This window comes from Motacilla alba, chromosome 14 (genome assembly GCF_015832195.1).
Source record: "Motacilla alba alba isolate MOTALB_02 chromosome 14, Motacilla_alba_V1.0_pri, whole genome shotgun sequence".
In the NCBI taxonomy this organism is placed as follows: Eukaryota; Metazoa; Chordata; class Aves; order Passeriformes; family Motacillidae; genus Motacilla; species Motacilla alba.
In genome coordinates, this window is record NC_052029.1 from 12139329 (window position 1) to 12146388 (window position 7060).

Sequence of the window (7060 nt, forward strand, 5' to 3'; positions counted from 1 at the left end):
ATGAGACAAAGTAGAAAAAATGGTCAGGGGGAGAAGAAAGCGTCTGCCTTTGAAATGAATAGAAGCTGCTGGTCAGGCTGCCACTGAACAGACAAAGGCTTTCCAGCATGTAGCTGCTTGTCTATGCAGGGAAATTAATTGGAACAGCTTTTCCAAATTAGCTGCATCTGATGATGATAAAAATAATAAAAACAAATAGTGGATTAAGTTAAATTAGGAAAAAGCAGCTTTATTCTGGAATAGGCGTGTCCACATTCCAGCATATTTTATTCCACAATAGCAGCTTTGCTGGGCTGCTCTGTGCAGACAAGCCCTGACACCGGCCCTGTGCACGCTCCTGCTCCTCCTCTGCAGGGCAATCCTGCCTGCTTGCTCTCCCCTCCTGCTGCCAGAGTCTCCTCCAGGCTTTCTCCTTTAGGCTGCTATTTTTCCAGCACTTCTCTCTGCTTGAAAGTCCTCCAAGAACCTGGTGCAGCCAGTCTTGTGGATTTTGTTTCTCATTCCAGTGAAATCTGCCCCCAGCCCTTCCCAAACGTGTGTGACCCTGCTGTCCCTGATCTCTGCTACAACGTCCCGTCCAAATTTGGACTAATTTCCACTTTGAAAATTCACTTGATTCCTTTGCTTAACATCCAGACCTTTTTTTCCTGAAAGCTGGCTCCTGGATTGCACAGGCAGCTTGTCTGCCTTCAGCTTAGCTCCTAAGTGACTTCTGCACACACATACAAAAATCCCAGATTTATTTTGTATTGGGAAAGATGAGAATTTGGCACACACAACCAAACTGTGACCTCTCTGACCATGCTGCATTTGCAGAGCCTGGTCGTTGGATCTCATTTCTTTGCTGCCAATTCCATGGGCTCAGTCTCCAGTGGGGTGAGCAGGAGTGACTCCACTGACCATACAGAGCTACAGCGTCTTACATCAGATTAGGATCTTGCCCTTTCTATTAGAAGAAAGACATAATTTTAATTATCTTGACATGTTTATCAGTGTGAGCCTGGGCCCGTTATCTCCACGGGTTCACTCTCAAACGTGCAGAGCTGTAAGAACATGATTGTCTTTTGGTAAAATCCCATTTGAGGTATTTCTGCAGCTGCGCTTTGTGTCAAAGGATAAAAAATGTGCAGGGTGACTTTCCTCACATTGTTGGGCAGGAGTAGCTGCTGTTTGCTTCGAGCCATTGCCTACACAATGGGGCTTCAGCTATTACAGTTAATTTATGGGTCTGCATGTGTTTACCCTCAAACCGTCTTGCAGGGAGGGTTTAAAGACATCAAAAAAGCAGTTTGTGTAAGTTTCCCTAGAAGTTGTTTCTCTGTGAGGATTGAAGTGGAAGAGCTGCTGGTTTGCTGGGCATCAGGTTGACTCCTGACCCCACACAGCAAATCTAGGACTCATCCCAGAGCCCCCCACCCACTCACAGGAGCATGTGTGATTTAAGGAGTGCCCAATGTCACTCAAACCCAGCTGCCCCATCTCCCTTTCCAGTGTGCCCAAAGCAAGACCCTACTGCCTTTTTTATTTCTTTGACATTTATATCATCTCCACAAAGGTTTTCTTTTTTTTCATTGACATTGTTGATGTGAATTTAAAAAAGACTTGAAACTTCTGCCCTGTGGTCTGCTGAGTTACCTGCTTGATTCTGCGTCCATCTCACTGTTAGACTGACCAAAGTCATCCTGCAGATTTCCTTCTCCCTGTTTGACCAGCTTGCATCAGACGTAGTAAATTCCTTGTCAATTATTATTTGTGTTTATTATTTGCTACACCAAAGGGCCCAGGCATGCTAGGCATGGGGTCCTTGACCAACACGCAGAAAATATTCTCTCTTTCCCACCAAATTTTACGATCGAAGAACAAAACATGAGATAACTGAGGCTTGTCAAAGAGCCCCAGACCACATGTCAGCCTGCCCTAAATAGTCCCAGCATCATCAGCAGGGCTAAAAATAAGTCTAGTGAGGTTTATTTTCATTATTATTCTGCCAGAATATGTCTTCTGCAGCATATGACCCCGCTCCAGCCCCATTCCCAAAGTTGCCAGGAGCAGCCTTCCCTCTTCCTCTTCTTCCCCATCCCTGTCCCACCATTCCCATCCCCTCGGGGAGCCCTGGGGTCCTGCAGGGTGCAGCAGCAGCAGATGGCAGCGGCAGGGCCGGGTCACTTGTCACTTGTCACTTGTCACAGCGCCGCCGGTCACTGCCTGGAGCCCCCCCTGCCCCGGACTCTGTGTTTGTTTGTCCAACGTGGCCCGAAGGGCTGGCCCTGCTCGAGTGGCAGCTTCATCCCAGCCTTGCTCCTGCTTTTCTGGATGACACTCCTGATCCCCAGGGCTGGTGCTTTCCCCAGACAGCAGCTCCTGTCACATTTTTCTGACGAGGTCTCTATGGGTCAAGGCAGAGCCCATGAAACCTAGGTCCAGCAACATGGGAAGGAATAAGGCAGGAATAACCCATCTGGGATAAGAGCTCTGCTCCTCAGCAAGCCTAGGATAGCATGGAAGTGGCTCAGGAAGTGGCTGGAAGTGGCTTTGTCCCTTTCACACCAGTGGTCAGCCATTTAGGACACCATGGGCATCTGTCAGTGCCATATTGGTGCATGGGGACACATCCTGCCCTTTCAGTGCTGGGGGATGAGGGACCTTGCTCAGGCAGGTGCAAAGTGCTGCTGGCAAAAGGCAGAGTGACAAGTGAGATTGGCAAAGAGAAATTGCTCGTGGTCACGGGGAAATTTCAGGATCATAAAATGCACACTGTGATCTGTAATTATCAGGTGTAGGTTGGGGAATCAAATACAGCAAGTAGGTTATGAAAGGAGAAAAGGAACAGTGTGGCCAACGACAACAATCAGGGGAAACTTATCTCCAGACTCAGGGTGCAAGCTTAATTTTACCCTTTGCTCTCCTTCCCTCCATTCAGTGGAGCACAATGGCAAAAATGCAGCCTCAGATATTTCTCCTTCCCCTGAGGGATGCCTGCTTGCTCTGGTGTGGCAGAGCCCAAATTCTGGGATAAATGTCCTAATCCCAGGGCTAGAAGAGGAGATTCCCCGGTGGGCTCCTGCCTCCTGTGCCCTTTCATTCACTGTCAAAAGCAGGAATATTGCAAATCTCACTAATGGTGAACAGAGCTGCTCTGCCAAAGAACTGCTTGGTTTCTATACAGCAGACAAAAGCAGAGACAAAACTAAAGCTCAAAGCAGGGACAGAACATGCCCAAGTCTGCTACCAAGGAGGGGACAGAAGCTGTAAGTCACTCTGCTGCAGTGACAAACCCGATGGCAGCACTGAAACAGAGCTCAGCCCCTCTCACATCTTCAGGGATGATTGTCAGAGGGAGCCAAAGGGGCACGGAGCAGCCCTGCCAGCCCCAGGGCTCATCCCACGGCCAGTGCTAAGCGTGGCACCGTGAGAGCGAAGCTGTCAAGAAGCAAACCCATTCTCCCCTTGGAACAGAATTGCTTTCATAGCTGCACCCCAGCACTTCCCAGCCTTTCTGTCTTTTGCTTAATTAACTACAGAGCTTGTATGATTTTCTCTTTTTTTAGGGGTAAAAAAAAAAAAAAAGAAAATAAAAAAAAAGAATAAGAGAAAGAAAATCAGAGAAGAATGCCATTTTTGACAACGCCCCCCGCCTCCGCGGCATCGCACGGATCTGCAGCCCCCGGCTGCTTCCGCCGCCGCCCGCTCGCCCCCGCAGAGCCCGGCTCCTGCTGCCCGGCTCCCCCGCACACAGATGTGGGCTTCCCCCGGGCCCCCGGCGCTGCGCTGGGAAAGGCCAAACCTGCCACGGTCCTTTCACAGCTCTGTCAAGAGCATCACCACCCCGCTGGGGCATCCCCCGCATCCCGCACCGTCCCGCGGTGGCAGCCCCGAGGCGGTGGGAAGCGCTTCGTCCCCGCTCCATCTTTCCTCTCTAGGAAGGATTCCCGCTAAATAAACAGCAGCTGTTGGTGAAGCGGATCTGAGGCTTTTTCCCAGTCTCTGACCGGAGCTGTGATTGCATCCAGGTGTGGGGAGCCGGGGCTGGAGGCTGAACACCGAGATGCTGAGCACTGAGATGCTGATTTGACACAGATTTGGCACCGTTCAGTTTGAACAGTGATGGGATGACTCAGGGCTGACCCTCAGCACTGAAAGACAAGACCCTTGGGGTGGCAGCGACCGTGCTTCAAGTCCTGGGGCTGTCTGCAGTAGGGGAGGCAGTTTTGGGGAGCTCACGAGGCTGGTCCCCAACCCCAGTTCCCTCTCCTCTCATTTACCCAGCTGTCATGTCCCTCTCCCCGAGACACAGTCCCCATCACCTCAGACTGTACCAAAGCCCTCAGTCTTGGTGGAAACTTGGCTTGAGACACAGGAAACCAAACTCAGTTTCACTTCGGTTTGGTGTTTTTGTTTGGGTTTTTTTCGTTTTGTTTTGTTTTTCTTTTAATGTTGAGCTAGATCTACAGATCTGAGATCAGCCCACGCTCAAGGGCCTTTGCAGTCTGGTCTCATCCCTGCCTGGGCAATACCCTGGGGAGTCCTGGTGTTGCCCTGGAGCTCACGGGCAGCCCCAGAGCCGCAGGGATGCTGATTGAGATGAGGTGTCAAAAGGCTCATCTTGTGTGGTAGCTTTGTCCTGTCCCATGGGGTCCCAGGAGGACCCACAAAGGCCACGGGTGAAAGTGCAAGGTCGCATTTTCACTCTCTGGGGAGGGAGCTCAGGTGAAAGGGGTCAGGGTGGCCCAGGAGCCACATCCCATAGCTGGGATGTGGCTCCTGGGTGCCACCTCCTTTCCAAACACCCACAAACTGCCCGTCCTGGTCATGCTGACTGCTCCATCAGGGACTTTCCCACCCTGGGGTACAAACCAGAGCTGTTGCTGCTCTGTGATGCCAGTGTTGGGGGGAGCAGACCCCAACAAAACACCTCCCCAGGCCCACTGTCCTCCTGCCACTCAGGGAGCCATGTCCCCTGCTCCCTGCAGCCCTGGCAATGGCACGGCAGGCTCGGCCATGAATCACTGTCTGGCACGGACAGCATCCCCTCCATACCACACCTGCCACGCTTTGGTTCGCCCTTCCCCTGGACAAGTTTTTCCCCCTCCCTTTGAGAGTGGCTCTTTTCAGCTCCCCGTGGAAGGAGCCTGTTCTCCCGGTGATGGATTGCCCCGGATTTCAATATCAATGAGGCTCTGCCCGCACAGCCCCGAGCAGCCTGTTTAGCCGAGGTTTGTTAACAGCATCACGCTCCTCCTCACATCCCTCCCTGCCGCCTCCGACCCTGCACCGAGGAGCCTGTGGCCGATCCACGCTTGGGAATGGATTTCTGGTGACGGGGCTGTGATGCATCAGGCACAGGGATGGCCTCGCAGTGGGGTTTGCCGAGGGCTGGTCAGTCAGAGAAGGGTGGTTTAGCACCGGGTCTCCAGTGCTGAGCGTGCCGCCCGAGGAGACTGATGTTGCCATGGTGCCTCCTCTCCCTGTGCTGATTTAAAAAAAAAAATGAAAGAGAAGAAAAAAGATGATCCTTTCTTTTCTTCTGGGCTTTTATCTCCCTCTCTAAGGCTGTTGGTTTGAGTCCTATGTCGAAAACATCCATTGCTAAAGGAGCCAGAGGGAGCCATAAATTCAGGCGACCCCGAGCCATGCCTCTTGCCCCACACCCCATCCAACGAGGGCCCTTTGTTCTTCCCACTGGCTGTAATTTATGGTGCTCAATCCAGGGCTGTTCCCAAGAGAGCTGTCACCCTTGTCCCTAAACTGACAAGCCACCAAGAGGCACCGACTGTGTTTTGGCAGTGCAATACCTGCTCCAAAACAGCAGCCTAACCCAGACTGAAGGGATGCCCGCTGCTCTGCGTGTTGTATGTCCCACAGGCATCAGAGTCCTGATGACAGCCCCCTGCTAACCAGCTTTTCAAAGCTGTCCTGTGGTTTGGAGATCCTCAGCTCCATTCCCACCACATGGGCCAAAGTGGTGTCAGCAGTGAGATGCCAGCCTGGCAAGCTGGGAACAGGCCCCTGACTGCCAGGCTGCAGGTCACTGGGAGCATCCTAGGAGCTTCCTCGGCAATAAAAATCACCCGCTTTTCTAATATCTTACCTGAGAGAGCAGAAAAGGCAGAAACTCTACTGGTATCGAGCTCCCATGCTGAGAAAGTGACGTGCAATCATCCTAGAGAAGCACATCCTTCCAAGCCATCCTGGCTGCCACATGTGATCAGATCCGAGCCCAGATGAGAGGAATGGAAAGTCCCGTGGAAAAGGTGAAGGAATGGTGTGAATTACTCATCCAGCTCTGGCTGGCCCAAAAGGCAGCCCCTCAGCTCTCCATGTGAGTGCAGGACACTGAAATCTGTGCCTGTATCTCTGGGGATCTTAGAGAACTGCTGAGCCAGAGTCAGCATCTGTTCCCCCCTCTCCTCTCCCCTCCCCAGAGTTTAGTTAAGCTTCATGTCATGGAGAAGAGGAAAAGGAAAACAGAGGGCGAGGGGAAGCAACGCAAACTGTAAAAACAGTGAAGGACTCCTCCAGTGCCCTGGGGAGCTCAGGAATGGGAATGAGGGTCTAAATTTTCCAATAGAAAAAAATAAACTCTCCTGATGAACCAGGGAAGTGAATTCCTCTGGATTAGGTCAAGACAATCTGAAATTTTGGGGGTCCCAAACAACTCATCCTTCCCTGCAATCCCACATATTTGTCTCTTTGATACCTGAGTTTGTCTCCCACATCTGTGGCTGAGTTTTGGGCTTCTGTGCTTGTTCCTGCACTAATGCTGCTCCAGGGATCCAGGAAGCCTGTGGTACTGCCACTGTAGCCCATGTGGCTTCTAATGCTGGGGTAATGGCACAGCTGTCCTGCACCAGCTCTCACCAGGACCTGGCTGGATGAATCTGACCCCAAAAAGACCCCATTGCCATGCTTTTATTTATGAACTGGCATCTCTTGTCCCACAGAGCACAGCGTGGTGGCACAGTTGATCGCGTTCCCTCCAAGCCCTGTGGTGACACCCCACGAGCCAAGGGCACAGCTTGGCTTGCCACCGTGGTGCCATCACATTCACCGGGGTCCCTGT